General features: G+C 39.1%; 1 protein-coding gene across 7 annotated transcripts in view; it reads right to left on the reverse strand.

The window, feature by feature from the left end:
• LOC127409594 (transcription factor HIVEP2-like) overlaps positions 1–16,214 on the reverse strand; it is a 78,868-nt gene that overhangs the window by 39,553 nt on the left and 23,101 nt on the right. The window contains exon 1 of one of the 7 annotated variants that reach the window (XM_051644247.1): positions 8,890–9,027. The exons of 5 other annotated variants lie outside the window; for them this stretch is intronic. The gene's annotated coding sequence lies outside the window, so the exon portion shown is untranslated. Of the gene's footprint in view, positions 1–8,889; positions 9,028–16,214 lie in introns of those variants that run through there. One more of the 7 variants, XM_051644246.1, reaches the window with a different exon arrangement.

The following is a 16,214-nucleotide window of genomic DNA, read 5'->3' on the forward strand; positions in this document are numbered from 1 at the left end:
ACCGCCAACCCTGCGATTAATAGCCAACCTGCTCAACCACCTGAGCCACAGCCGCCCCTATTTAAATGCTTACCAAGGGCAAGGGGCAAAGAACAGTGATGTGTTTTGAGTGAAACAGCAAACAGTTCATGACGAAACATAATCTACGCAAGTACCTGAACACAGCTTCAAGCTACGCAAGCTCAATTTTGTGTGTTGTTGTGTCAGACCACAACTCATTACACAACACAAATAGGCATTGCATTCTCTATGTTGCATAGGGGCGCTATAGCAGACATTAATGTGAACTGTCTACTTCAACGGTGGGATTTCTCTTTGATAAGAATATTAGTTAGCAAGTAAGTTGAATTCAATATATTTACCTGAATAATAACACATTCATTTTAATGGCACAGACTATTAAAGATAACTCTATCGCCCCCTTGAACACTGAGGTTTGTTACCAAGTAACGCAAGAACACTTTAAGTATGTTCAACCGTACCACGCGTTGGCCAAGCGCTCGCATCTGCGTACACATATTTGCGTAAAGTATGTTTCTGGTAGTGCCGATACTGATACCATTTTATTTAGCTATTTACTGTATTTCTATTTATTCTTTATTTTAATGGTCAGCAACTGACTGATACTAAACTGTACTGATGTTTATTTAGCTATTTATTTTATAAGAATTTATTCTTTATTTTAATCGTCAGCAACTGACTGATAAACTTACTGTACTGATGTTTATTTAGCTATTTATTTTATTTGAATTTATTCTTTATTTAAATGGTCAGCAACTGACTGATACTAAACATGCGGTACTGATGTTTTTTAAGCTATTTATTGCATTTTTATTTATTCTTTATTTAAATGGTCAGCAACTGGCTAATCCTGAACATACAGTACTGATGTTTTTAAACTATTTATTGTATTTTTTAATTATTCTTTATTTTCTCAGTGTTCATTTCTAGAATTTGTTGACAATGTATAATAATAATGATGAGTGAAAAATCCACATAGAAAAGGTCTGTTTTCATTCCAGCTCAAAAATTAACTATATCGGCCACCATATCGGTAATTGGTGAATTCCCCCCCTCTAAAATTGGTATCGGTCTCAAAAATCCCATATCGGTCGGGCTCTATTACTAACATTTATTTGTATTGAAAACAGTTATGAATAGTTCTGTTGTCAATATCAAAGGTTATTGTGACATACTGGCAACCAGTAAAAACCATGAGGGCATCACACACAGCAGATACATTCAAAAATAAGAAAGTTGTCTATTACTAGCTCCAAAACTGCTCCTGTGAGGAACTGGGAATAGCGCTGAGATGAGTGACTGATGAGATATTGAGAGCATATGAAGAGCACGCTTGTTCGATTTATGAGAGCGCTCATGTTGAAGGAGGAGAAGCTTATAGTGGTCATGATCGCTCAAACAGTCTCTGTCGCTCCACACACCATCTGATTGTCACAACTCACGTTACATCACGTATACTCAAATTTGTGTTTGCATGTTTATTTGTTGTTTAATTTGTTTTATGCCCATTTGCAGTCTCTTTATCCTCTCTGTGCTCACTGTGTACTGACTCTAGAAAATGGGCATCTTAATATTCATACACATATTATTCTTACACATGTTTTAAAACAAACCAGCATATTCATCTAAATTACAGCATGTCTGAAAGTTTAAATTTGTGAATGCTTAGGATTGCCACCAACTCACCCTCCAGTGGCCACACTGTATGCTTCAAGGTCTGAGCAAGTGCTCATTCATTAGAGTAGCAGTGCATGCGTTCTTCAAAAAAAGATCAGCCCTGAATCTAAGCACGATCGGCCGATCGCTGATCATGGATTTAAGACAAAAATCGGCTGATTTGGATCAGTGGCTGATCGATCGGTGCACCCCAAGTTTCTGGCCTTATGCTAAAATGTATGGCTGTCCATAGATACATGTCATGCCCAATGCAGTATGTGGTCAGATCTGTGTCGCACTGTAATGAGGGCTGCAATGCTAGCTGCAATTTTTCTGTTCTTCACTTATTTACACACTCCTGTGTCTCCATCTCCACACACATGCCATGTACCCTACGGCAGCATTAACAAACTCCTGTGGTTTTTAAATAGAGCAGCACAATCTCAGTCACAGCAACCCATAACGGCCGCCTCTCCATCTGCCTGCACATTTTTTTCCTGTTTCTTGCCATTTCTTTTCTGTCCATTCTTTTCTCTGACTCATCTGATGGCTCCTTCCATTCATGGGCTAAAAATATAAGTGCGGCCCTCACCTTGCCTCAGTGTCAGAGCATTAATAGGCTGAATAAACGTCAGCTGCTCTTGTCTGCTCTTTAGTGGTTTAAGATTCAGGTGAGTTCCATTGGAGTACCCTCTCTCTTTCTCCATTAGTCTGATTCTTCTCTGTTCTGAAACTTCCCATAATAAAGAACTGTCTTCCTAGAGCACAGATGTGTTTTATTTCTGTATCTGACAAACAAAGGAAAATTATTATATCTTACCAACTTCCTCCTCCTCTGCCTCTGTTTGCAGTACAAAAAAATTAGTTGTGGCGTAGCATTTAGCACCAATGCTCCAGACACATTGACCTGTGTTGCTCATGTGGGAGATGAAGGTTCAAATCCAGCATACGCAAGGTTTCTTGTCCCCTACAATTTTATTGATAAAATGTGAGAATGATCTGTCTGAGAAAACTCTTTGGAATAATAACAGATAGAAAAAGAGAAAACATGTCTAACCCACATTTTAAAACAGAGTCTGATATCTGTTAAATTTTAACAAAACAATAACGGATTACGCCAAGGCATAAGGGTGGGTTCTGGCAAGGTTGTTGGATAAATTTATGCCTGCGCAATAAAAGTCTATAAATATACATGATTAAATGTCAAATTTGTACCTGGGATAGAACTGGATCGTAAATTGCTTTTATGTGAATCTCAATCGTTGCAAACTTTCTGGTGCGAAAGCTGCCAGGAATGTGGTTGATTCAGGCCAGTGGAGACAGGTGATCTCACCTGTGATTCAAGTGTTACGCCATGGAATAAACCCCACCAGTTTCCTGGCTGTTCTTGAGCATCTCACTTGCCTCTGCATGGAGCTCCACCCACTCATTCTAACTCTCCTTTTATATTCACTTCTCACAATCTGGCTTAAATTTGCCAACTCTGCAAGCTTTCTCACCTGAGCACAGGCCAAGTGTCTTTGTACATCTCTCATCTAGGAGTCTCTCACTGTTGTCTTTTCATCTTTTTGGCTGAGAATGTCATGCATCTCTCTCTCTTTCTCTCTGTATGCTGTCTAAGCTGACCCCAGGCCTGGGCTGATGTCAGTGGGCCATCTGTGTTTCGAACCCTGGGGCCCAAGTGGCAGAGGGCCACATGCCTGCCTGCCCACTTCCTGAGCTCAGCCCACACGCTGGGCCAGGCCAATGCACACACACATACAGTATAATACACAAACAAATGTACAGACACAAGAAAGCTGCTGGCAGGCAGAATTTAATGACAACACAGTAGACACTCAAACACTCAAATCTACATTAACATGCTATAAGGCACCAGGTCAGCTTGACTGAACTCCCTGCCCACTCTCTCCTACTTTATTCATGTTTATAAAGGCACCTCTTCATGGCTATTCAGCTGCACTGCAAACAATCAAGAACAACACACAATCAGGAGATTGCATTAATACTAAGAAATCATGGATAAATCAAGATTATTGGAACCTAACAATTTGATCCTGCCTTTTCCATCTCTCTCTCTCTCTCTCTCTCTCTCTCTCTCTCTCTGTCTCTCGCTCACATTGAAGTGTAAGTCATAGAGTGCTTGCCCATTTGGCAGAGGTTGGGTGTTGGGTTGGGCGATAATCATTTCTCAGTATTTTTAGGCTGAATTGTGATACACAATATATATCTCTGTATTTTCTACAAAGTGGGCAAATATTCAGTTGTAAGTCAAAGCCACAAGTGAGATGATAAATTAAGCTTGCAACGCGCTTTGTTTTCGGGGCAGAAGACTTTTCGGGCTGTGAAGGCTTCATGGCCGGGTTTGCAGCAGCTGCACGAAGTTTAACACACTCTTCGTACTGCAGTTTATGTTTGCTCCCTAAAAAATCCCACAATGCACTGTAAAAACCAGGGAGCATCGTTGCTCAATATGTTCCCTTACCGGAAACGTCCTCGTGTCTTCTGAAGTATCTCAACTCATTAAATGACGAGCACAAGTGTAAAACTATGAGGTCCAAGCATTATTTTCTCTTAAAAACAGATTTTGTTTGTAATGTCTTTCTTTCATAATTACCATGAAAGTGAAACAATCTTTTAAATATTTAAGTTGTTAAAAGAAGATTTAAAATACACTCCTTTATATTTTTATTTCACTATGCCATTCATCTGTTAAAAAAGACCTTTTCACAGACTGTGATGACACGTTTCTGCCGTATTTATCAGCGTAAATCTCGCAATTTTTTTATATTATACATTTTTAAATATTGAGTGTAAATTTAAAACATCATGCTTTGTGTTATATTACCCTGGAATTAGTTTTTAAAAAAAAAAAGAATTACCACAGCTGTGAGGGGGTTTCTATTACAGCTGCTGAGAAAGTGACAGTAAATTTGGCATCTTCTCCCATTTTACTGTCTTAATCCACCACTCTCTATTTTTTCCTCTTCTGGAAAGTCATTCAAAAGTAATGGTGGATTTTTTCTTTTGGCCTTGGAGCAAATAAGTGCAAATAATATTTGCTGTGATCTCCAATTCACTCCCATTCACTGCTGACGAAGTTTACCCTGCAAAGGTTTACTTACGCGTTTTAAAACCCAGAGTGTGAAAAAGGTCTATATTACTGTACGTTTGAATATCTTCGACGAAAATGAATGAGTGTAATTTATACAGTAATGGTACTGATTAATAACAGCTGCGCTACAATGCGCAAGCTTGTTAACGTGTCGTGGGTGATTGAGTCATAAGTGTCACAATGTTCAGTGGATCAGTACCCTTACCAGTACCTGAATTCGTGTTCATGATATACTGATTTACGACATAGGGAGCTAGGGAGCTGATTGAGACACAGGGTGAGTTTTCTTTGGCAGTGTGGACAGGCGCTTTGTCTCCCGTCATGTTGCAGGAGAACCTGTGAGCGAATGGGGCCGGATTTGCACGCAGACGCAGAGGGAGAATGGGAGCGGGGTTGCACGAAGAGTGTGAGAGAGGAGAGATGCAAACACAGCACGGCTTTACGGAAGAAACAGTTTATGTAACGCAACATCAAACTATATCGATATAAACGGTATTGTCTCATCCTATATCTCGTTTGAAAATATATCGATATATCTTAAAAAGTCGATATACCGCCCAGCCCTTAGTTGGGTGTACAGGTCTCTCTGTTTGCTACAGATCTGGCACTCGCCAATACCGAACAGAAGGTATGGAGAGCTTAGCCCAGTCGGAGCCTAGGCCACAGACAGAGAGGGGACGCAGTCAGGGTCTGTCCAAGCTCCATCCACACACCTCCAAACTCTTCTGGCACTCAGATCAGTGACATTTGCGTCACACGGCACAGCTAGAGTAGGTTTGAATGAAAGCCTAAGCTTTCATTATGAAAACCTGGCCATGCTGTTTCGATCAGACCCTGCTGCATTTGTCCTGAAGTTGCTCAAGTGCTCAGCTACTGTTTCTAATGACAGCCGACATTTCAGCACTGATGAAATTGAGAGAACTGTTTCTTCTGGCTTTGATCACTGATGGTCCTGTTCAAAAGAGAACAGCAGTTTTAAGTGGGCCATCTGCTTTTAAGCTACTGTACAAAAAATGTGATTCATGATGTTGTTATTTTTTCAAAAACATGGAAAATGGCAAACAAATCTTAATATCAAGGATATTTCGTTGCTCAAGCTGCAGAATGAGTCAAACTATGCATCAATCACGGTTTTGTTATATGTCAATTAAAATAAAATACAAATTCTGAGGTTTTTGGTATGGTCTCCCTGTAATGTACAAATAAAATAGCAATAATCGAAAAAACTAGAAAGAAAATGATCAAATAGGAAAGAATGAATAGTAAACAGGAAGAAGATCCAGCAGCCCCTAAATATGCAGACCCAGATATACATGAGAATAATGAATTCATAGAATAACCACATTTACTCACACAAAGGTCGGATATGTTAATAGGGGGAAAATGCCATGCTGTGTCACCATGGACACGCTGCTTCCTACCTGTGCATCTCTCTAATACTGCTCAGTGTGTAGTCTTGACTTTTTACCTACCCTGATGGTAACTATTAAACTATTCAGGAGTGTCAATGCTCAAACCATTGTTGGGAGACAACACAATTCTTTGCTTTTTCATTAACATCTGTCAAAACATGGTACTTGAGAAAAAGGGGTCTCAGTGTCAGCACAGAGACACTTGAGAAAAAAGGAAATGATCCGGGAGGGACGAGCGTGTATGGGTTGATTGTCTCTTTTGCTCCTCTTCAGCAGAGGGCGGAGAGCCCTGGTGCAAGGTCATAGGAAATAATTTCTCTCAGGTGTACAGGTGGCCTCGTCCTTCCATCTGTCCACTACAGTTCTCTATTCATTTTAGATTATTTTCATCTTCAGATGGAGCTGTTTTCAACTTCAATGAATAGTGGAATTTATCATCAAAACACTATTTTGTAATCAGGTACTTAACTGTAAATGGCTGATTTTAATCAGCATGTGAAGACAGCCTGGAAAATGTGTCATGGTAAGAAGGAAAATGCATACTAATTGGTAAGCCTTCTGGTGGAGAAATTATTTCATTCAAGTAAACTAAGAAAGTAGGAACTGTATAAAGAAAGCATTATACAGAACCACTGTGCAGGACACACAAAAGAACAGAAGGTCAGATGCTGAGTAAAGTGCCATTAAGCACTTTGAAGGCTGAAAGAATCTTGTTGGTCAAATAGTTATCTGGCATTTTTACTATTTTAATGCCCCTGTGGCAGGATTAAAATTAAACAGAAAATTGGGGCAAAAAAAAATAAAAAAATGGATGCATAGATCTGTTATGTGTCACACACAAACAAACATTAAAAAAGACTTTGGTCTAATCAAATAATAACAAGATGCAAAGAATGCAGTGCCCCAAACCTGAACACTATTACTTCCTGTCCCACTGCCAAGGCAGAGCAACTGATGAAGTGAGGTCTGTATCAGGTTGTTGTGGACAAGGGTCCAATGCCACATTACTAGTGTGATTACATGCAGACAAAAGTTCCCGCTCTGGTTTATTTCTGACACCAAAACAAACAAACCAATAAAAGAAGATCAAAAACCAAATTATGAGCTGGGACCTCTGGTTAAGTTGACACAGAATGACCCACTAATACATTTTAACATTAAAAGTTTTATACATTAACATTAGTAAATGCATTATTAACTAAAATTCACAATTGTATTTTCACAAATTAACATTTACCAAGATTAACATTGAAAACATAAGAAAAAACATTGTTCATTCTTAGTTCATAATATCGAATGCTTTTACTAATGTTAACAAATTGAATTTTTTGGTAAAGTGCAACGGAACCTCTAAGCATACATCACACAACCAATCCATATACTGCTCCTTCGGAGCATTCTGGCAAGAAGTGTTTTATATTCAGTGACACGCGTCAAACGGGGCATTTCCCGAACCCAGTCACTGTGAGACTCTACAGGAGAACTACAGTAGACGAATCCAGAGCGCTGAAATTATGAAGTCTCTGTATTTGTGAATGGAAAATGCTTAAGCACACTTGGCAGAGAGTTTCTTTCCATTGCTATCAGACAGGAGTATTACAATTCTTTCTCTCTGCACAAGCAGACATACAACAGGAGGAGGATAGGAGAAAATGCAGAGGATGTGCTGTATGACCTGCAACGGGGGGCTCATCTCAAGGTCACTGTAAACTCTGAGCCAGGTTCCCCTGTTGTCTTTGTTTCTGAATGGGACTTAGTCAGTGTGCGTGTATTCTATGCGTAGGAAGAGCGAGCCAAGCGTTTCTGAATTAAATGATTCTTTGAACTGGCAGAGAACAGAGAAGCTAGTGACTTTTAACTGGGGCTGTTAATGCAGAGAGATACATGCGCCTGTGACAGCCGCCGGGTGTCTACGTGGTGTTTCCCTGTGTTACCGTCAGAGTCTTCCCTCGCATAGTGAACTATGCCATGCTGATAAGACAGACAGCTGTGTGTGGAGGGGTTCACATGTCTGGCGATAAAGGAGACACATTTTTTGCAAACAAGCATTTTTAATTATTTCAGGTGGAATTGATGGATGATGCGAGGCATGTCAACCCAGGGGAGTTGGGGGGGAGGTATGTGAGGGGACATTCCTTTGCAAGCTTCGTACACAGACACTGAGGATGTGAGATCAATGGAAGTCTAACAGCTACATTCCATCCACAGCTGTAATGGCATAACAACAAGTGCACCATCTCTTATGTGCACTGCACCAAGCACCCAGAGAAGGAAAGGAGGCAAGATAGATACACAAAGGGAGAAATTAAAAGACAAGCTCTCTCTCTCTGTGTGTGTGTGTGTGTGTGTGTGTGTGTGTGTGTGTCTCTATATCAGGAAGCAGATTCCTAACAAACACAAGGTTTTTAAACTGTGTTAATGTTATTATCAGACAGAGATGGCAGTAAGAGCTAAGCATGCGAGCTGTACAAGAAAAGCAAGCAGAGACTCTGTCACTGACAGCCTACTACAGACCAGCCTGCCATGGACAAACAGCTAACACACGCTCCTTTTTCAGCTCTACACTAATGCCTGTCCTTACGATAACATCAGCCCCCCATCAGTTTACAAACACAGACAGGGATGTCACCACTAGATACATTGAGAGAGGTACAAGGAGGAAAAAATATGGATTTGTGAACCAACCTGGCTTCTCAAGGTCTTTGGTCATCCACAACATTCCACTGATCTCAAATTCCCCTTGTCCATTATAGGAGGTCAGGAATAAAATGCCAGCCAGCCGCAACTCCCATCAATCAGAAGGCTCTCACTGATAGAGCGTATACTAGGAGACCTACTGATGTAAGCTAGTCACCAGAGAAAATACCCAGTTGTGACGCATATCCAGGAACAAAAATAGCACTGGGGCCCCTACAGGGATTATACAACAGACTACGCTTAGAGGTACTTTTGCAGTCCCAGTTCAGCTTGGCTGTTTTTTAGCCTTCAAATGACGTTTTAATTCTCAAAAGCTCAACCTGACCCCAAACAGAGGGGTCAAGGTACTTAGGGAAAAAAAATCCCAAGCAGTCTTTTGTATGTTTGCATCAGAGTTCGCATGTAATGCCACAGAGTCTTATTGAACTATGCTTTTATATGACTGTCTGGCCTCAGTGCCTTTGACCCGGGGATTGTCCAAAGAGTGTGTATAACAACACAGTATCACCTTCCACCCCTCCCTCCACCCCCTTTCCGCAGGGCTATAAATAGTTCACCAGGCTAATTTTTACAAAATCCCTTTGTAGATGTGCTTTCACTGTTCACTCTTGGCTAGCCCACACACTGATCTGATTAGCTTATAGATCATGACGTGTAATTGTGTGTCTGTTTGAGTATGCGTGTATTTAGCAAGGGTAATTTCACCATAATGGTACATTCTGTGTCATTGTACAGGAGTGCACTGCGGCAATCCCAAAGAGAGGATCTTGCCAAGCAGAAAGGGGGAACCAGCCTGCTGAGCAAAGACTTTCGGCCACCCCCTCACTGCAGAGAAGATTAATTCAAACTTATGCTAATATAGTTACCTCCGCCACCGTCTGTCATGAGTGACAGCGATGCAGCCCTTTTTGAGGGTCCCCTGAATGAGCTCTCAGTTTAAGAGTTATAGCCACATTCCCCACAGCTGCAGTACCGTTCCAGGGAGCATTTACTCAAGCTGCAGGGATGACATCAAGCTGTCAAGTGCCGCTGAGATAACGACCATCCTGGTTATCCCAAGATGAATCAGTTAATCACATCTGTAAACTAAACATACAAAGCTATTCGGCAGACTTTTGCCCTTACCACAGAATCCAATTTACACAGCTAAATATATTTGACCAGAGCTGACCTCAGGAGAGGGACTCGGGTGACTAGCCGAGAATCTGGCCAACTAAGAGTGAAGATCCCCTGTGGCATCTCCCACTCAAAAATGGAGGAATTAAAAAAACGAGTTGATTGAAACTGGGTCTTTAGGGGTTCTCACTCACTGTCTGAACAAGTTTCTCTGAAAACAACTCTCCTGGTTAACTCCCTCCAACTCCAATAGGGCACCACATTAAAATGTATTTTGATAGGGAACAAGGGTCTGATTTGGTGTTTAAATACACTTTATTGCAAATACATGCTGTAGAGATTGTATATGTATTTCAAGACATTGAGATATTGGATCTGAAATTAAATAAGCTTTTATCATGTGTTTTACTGAAAGATTGGGAAGTATTCATTAGAATGACTACAGATGTACCTCAGAAAGGAGGCTATCTGCTGACTGTGGAGAATACGGAGCAGGTTTCATCTACAGTATGTTCCAGTTTTTGTTGTCTTAGCCTGTTCCATCCATCAATTATTCATTCACTAACTGTGGCCACATGCATACTTACTGTATATACATAAACAAATTCCCCCTAAATGCAGTAACTGATAATAGTGGATTTCTTCTTGCTAAACTAGGCAGGTGACGTTTCATGAATATTTAACTTCTTAGAATGTGATTGCCCTTGATCTAAAAACAGCATTAGTGAGTAGTCCACATTTTGCATACATGTAGGTGTACTTTTACCCAAGTCATTACTGATATAAGACAATGTGCTGAGAGCCAAAAAATGGCTGATGGACAGCAGAACCAAGCCAAAATTAAATATGAAAGCATCACAATGGTCACATTGCCAATAATAATTTCTTGCTATTTTGTCTTGTTTTACAGTAAAATATTGAACAATTCTTAAAACAAGATATATTTATTTGAGAAGCAAAATAACAAATTAAGAATAAACTATTTGCCAATGAGGTAGGGAAAATAAGCAAAATTTTGTTAGATTACTGTGAAAATAAGACTTAATGTTAAATCATAATTTTAAGTAAATTTATCTTGGATGTTTAGATATTTTTACTAGAAAACAAGACAAAATTATTGTCATGGTATTGGTCAGTAAAGAGATAACAGTCTAGGATAAGATCTAGTGCAGGATGGACATCTGACTGTTTCTTTGCATCGTCCTCAGTGAGTAAGCAGGCTGATGGCTCTGTGACCCAGGGACAATAGGACAAGAACAAGATCTCAGCTGGCATTAGTGCTGAATGAACAGTTTAATGGCTGAGGTACAGCTCTGGACCTTTGCCAAGCTGTGAGCACTCCTCTAATCAGCAGACTGCAATGAGAGGAGGAACGCAAGGGAAATGAAGGATCCTCCCATCACCAGAGTGCACTCTGTTTTCCTCAACAACCCGGCAGCTGGGATTTGCCTATATTTTCCCCTTCCCATGGAAATTTTCTCTCTTTGCTAATGACAAATCTATTGCACAATCTACTTTGAGAAGTGCCTTCATTGTCCTACTGCTATGCCAGCAAGTCTTCAATTGCAGTTACCCTCCTAACCCTTTGAACTTTTTCATTTTTTGACATTAGATGTGATGTAATTGATTAATCATGATATTAATCATAGGAGTCTCTTTACTACATCAGAAACCACTGAGAACTCTAAATGGTGATTAAAGTGAAGATAGACATCTTGTGAAACAAGATGTTGTAGCGACATGTCAACCTCAGTTTCTCATATATTTAGCATTTAGTATTAATTCTAACATGAAACGAATCTGTTCCAAATAACTGTGTCATTAATGGACAGCTTTTTGAGAAAGGATTATATTGGCAAGAAAAATCTATGGGAAAGTTCCCCCAAGGTGTTTCATGCAGTTTATCTCAAGTCGACTTCTCATGTGTGGACAAAAAACTCATATCTCAGTGTTGATACAATGCATGATAATAGCAACATTTTATTTTTAGACATTACAGCGATGATTATTTAAATAGCAGCAATTTACATAATTTTTTTTAAAGTAAAAGAGACCTAAAGTTAATTGTGAACTGCAATTCCCCCCAGTACATCTTTACTGCATCAATAATTAATATTAAGTATTGCTGCAAGTATTGTATTCCCACAGAGGTGTATAAGACAGACAACTTCTGATATCTTTATCAAAGTGGTTTCATATTAATACTGAATTATTAAACATTTCTCTGTAACAATGCGCTTGCATCATACAACGGCTGGAGATGTATTCTTTTTAGTCTATTTATGGAACTGTAATGAAAAGACCTCCGCTTAGAACAGAAGTAAGGGATGCTTTGTTTCTATTCACTGATGACAACAGAAGTTTGTGCCTCCAGGAACCATCAATCCCCCAGTGCGGGGGAATGTCGAGGGAGCGAAAAATTGTATATGACTCTAAATAAAGCAGCAAAATCAGTAGGGAACATTCCCGAAAGTACTTCTTCTGAGCCTGTTTTACTTCATCAGTCATTCATTTAAGTTTGTGGATGTACCGTTTCTAGGGGTGTAAAAAGCTGCTGAAAAGAGGGAAATCATGCAATAGTAGATAACTAGAGCAGAGCAAATTGGAAGGCAACCTGTGCTGGGATTCATTTTGTAAAGCTGCACAGTACTTTTCATCAGATCCTTCAAGCACACATACAGTAAATTAATCACACAATTAGAGCATGTTAACATGTTAACAGTAAAGAGAAGACACAGATTCAGTAAGTGATTAACCTGAATATAGTCTGGAACTGAGGCACAGTGCACCAAAAGCACTGTAGTTTTCAATTAACACAAAACATCACACAGATGAAACACATACATCGTGTTCCTCTGTACAGAAAGTGATAATTCAACTGCAGATACAACATGAAGAGATGTACCAGAAAAATATATTCTTCAACTGACTATCTCTTTAATTCAAGATAAATTAAACCATATCCACAGTAACCATGATGAACCACAATAAAATACATTTGGCCTTGGACTTTTTTCTTACAATGTAGGTTATACAGTATATGATTTATTGTACTGTCTATAACAATAAACTCATGTTTGAACAATGTTCAGCCCTAGGGAAACTTTTGGACACTTAATTCACAGAAATGTATGATTGTCATTGCACTATAACAACATATCAAACCAAGTGCCATCTGCAACAAACGATGAGCTTTTCTCAAAACAAATTTTACCTGCCATTTTAACAAGGACTTTTAACCAAATGGTGTCTCAGTGATTTTTTAGAGGATATATGGAGTTTCCCTGAAGTTCCCTGCAACTGTTACTCAAAAGGCATCATCAAAATAAGTAATTTTTTGTCACAAAATTAACAAAACAAAAAAATTAACAGAAAAAAAAAATATAGATATATAAAAATATAATATATACAAAAAATTCACTATAAACAAAACCAAGAGAGCTGACCTGGTTTGAGCAACTGTAACTCAAAACAAATTATCAAACTGTTGATAACTGTGATGTGTGACACATTACATTGTCAAAAATCTACAGTTTCACAGAAAACATAAAATATATAATAATAAACAATTTGTAAAGGCTGTCTATCAATAAGTATTCTTTTAAAAATGTAATAAGCAGGGTTTTTTTTCATGGACAGAAGCATCTCTGCATGTTAGCATGTAGGTCCCTATGAAAATTTGAATACATTTTTTCCAAATTCTTTATTTTTTATAAATTCCATATTCAACAGTTGAATTCAATTTTATCATCAAACGGGTCTCTAAATAAATAAATTAAACTTTAATCAAATGAAAATAGAACAATTAATTTTTTTTACATAATCTTGCATTTTCTTTATATATAAAGTACTTCAAAAAGTACAATCCAAAATAAAACATTGTTGTGCAGCACTTACATTGACAAAAACAACTCCAGAGTATAACAGATGTGTGATATTGCTTAAATATATTATTATTATCAAATGATTGTTAGTATTATTATTACAGTGAATATTACAAAACTATACAGTATATGTTTTTTTTTTTATTTATTTAAATGGAGGCTTTATTTTGGCGGAAATCTGTGTGAAGCCCTTTCAGTGTGTATGTTTTTGACAACAGCTTCACACCTCTGGATAAGCAGTCGCTACATGACCCAGTGTGATTATTAAACCGCGAAATCCTGCGATGTAATTAAATAAATATATAGTCTGTATGAGCTGCACGCTGTAGAGTGAATGAGGGGTCTGCCCTTGGCCATTCACCACGCACACAGAGCATGCATGATGCTCATGGTGTGGAGTTTTCAGTGAATGAGCAGCCGGCTTCACACATTCACTTTGAAGCGCGCAGCACATGCAGACGATATATTTAATTAAATCAGAGTCTTTGCGGTTTAATAATCACACTAGGACATATTGCGATATTATTTTGTGCGCTGAATGTTCACGTAATGACATTTATACGTCATAGAGTACTGTTTTGTGGTATATGAGCATTTTTACGAGTACAAGTATGTGAGCGCAGTATTCCGGTATCAGGACATCCCAATTTGAAACCTAACAAACCTCTTTTTGTAAAATGTTTGTCTTGAAATGTGTTTACGAGCTACATATTTTTAAATAAATTCCACTTGGTTTGATATTCTGTAGTGTGGCTACAGTGTCCAAATATTTTTTGGGGCAACTGTATATTCAGCAACAGCATATTTTTACTCATTCATCATGATACCTGACTATGGACTAAGGCTAAATTTCCAATAGATGAATGACCACAATTCAAGCTAAAGAGTTTATTAAAAACCAGGATTAAATAAGCTTTTCAGTCAACACACTTCAGTGTCTTTGTCACACAATTCTGACATCTCACTTCAGACCTTGACTGTGCACAAATACATGCTAGTGTTCCATTTGACCTCTCGACCCTGGCGTGACTCAAGCTAGGATTGATTCTCGTAGGAGGCCTTGAGGGAGTTTAGAAGGGGTGCATGTGTGTAGTCTGACAGGCCATGCATAAACACTGATGAAAACAGTCACTCAGCAGCCATTCCAAAACAAACAGCCTCTCATGCGAGGGCTGCACAATTGCTCACTGGAGTGAAAGGCAGTGGCTAACACTTTGTGCACCATCAGGGACCTGTTCTCCCCTGTTATGCAACCCAGGACCATGTTTTCCTATCTGCACTGCTCCCCGGCAGCTGTCTCCAATTTTGCCCAAAGGAAAAAAAGGGAAAAGAAACCTTCTGGAGTGAATACCCCTCTGAGCATATTCCCCAGAGCAGCTCTCTCAGCAGTCTGTCATTCCATAAGTTTCAAGTTGCCCTGCTACACCTGTTGTGGCAGAGTCAAGGGGGCACTGTTGCCCAAAAAGAGCCCCCTTGCCCGCCCTCTTGCACCAAAGTGTCGGTTTACAAAAATCACCCAGACAAGCAGGACCAATTTTAGCCTGGCCCTCAGTCAGATCAGCTGGCTGAGGTTGGAAATGAACACCGGGGGCTTCCCAAACAGAAGACACCCTGTTGTGCTCAGTACCCCCTCTGCTTCCTAGAACCAAAAAACACTGCAGTGCAGGTGATTCACCTACTGCTACACACCCAATGCAAGAACAAGAGTTCTACGATAATTAGTTCTGTTACAGTACACAGCAACAGATTCTGGCTTTGTATATGCTGCCCGCCTCTTATTCAGTGCCCAGAGCCGGATGCAATCAGCCAGGGCATGGAAAAATGACCTTAGATGAGGGTAATTTGAAAATTATTTTTCCTCTTCCGAACAATTACTGTGAATAGAACATTAGTAGCCGAAATTAACTCAATTGCTCTTGCAACACGTTTGAGCTACATATGAATTAAAAAGAAAATGTCAAGCACAAAAGCTAAAGGCACAGATTACTGAGTGAAGCTGCTGATTTTATTATCAGTGGATATGCATCTCTATGCAAACTCTCTATTTTATAGCAGTTTAGCATAATCTATTTTTGATCAATATGTTTTTAATGACTGAATTTAAACTATTTTATTCTTCACTTACAGAAGGCACTATGCAGGGCTAATCAGACACCTATGAGTGAAAATACAAATAGCATGAAAGGAAATCTTTAAACAAATCACCATTCTACAACACTGTCTAATTTTATGTCTATCTGAAATTCAATGCTAACTCTGTTAATCTAGAACCTCTATAAATACATTCTAAAAAGTCCATTGGGGTAAACTAAG

The sequence above is a fragment of the Myxocyprinus asiaticus genome, chromosome 19, assembly GCF_019703515.2.
Source record: "Myxocyprinus asiaticus isolate MX2 ecotype Aquarium Trade chromosome 19, UBuf_Myxa_2, whole genome shotgun sequence".
In the NCBI taxonomy this organism is placed as follows: domain Eukaryota; kingdom Metazoa; phylum Chordata; class Actinopteri; order Cypriniformes; family Catostomidae; genus Myxocyprinus; species Myxocyprinus asiaticus.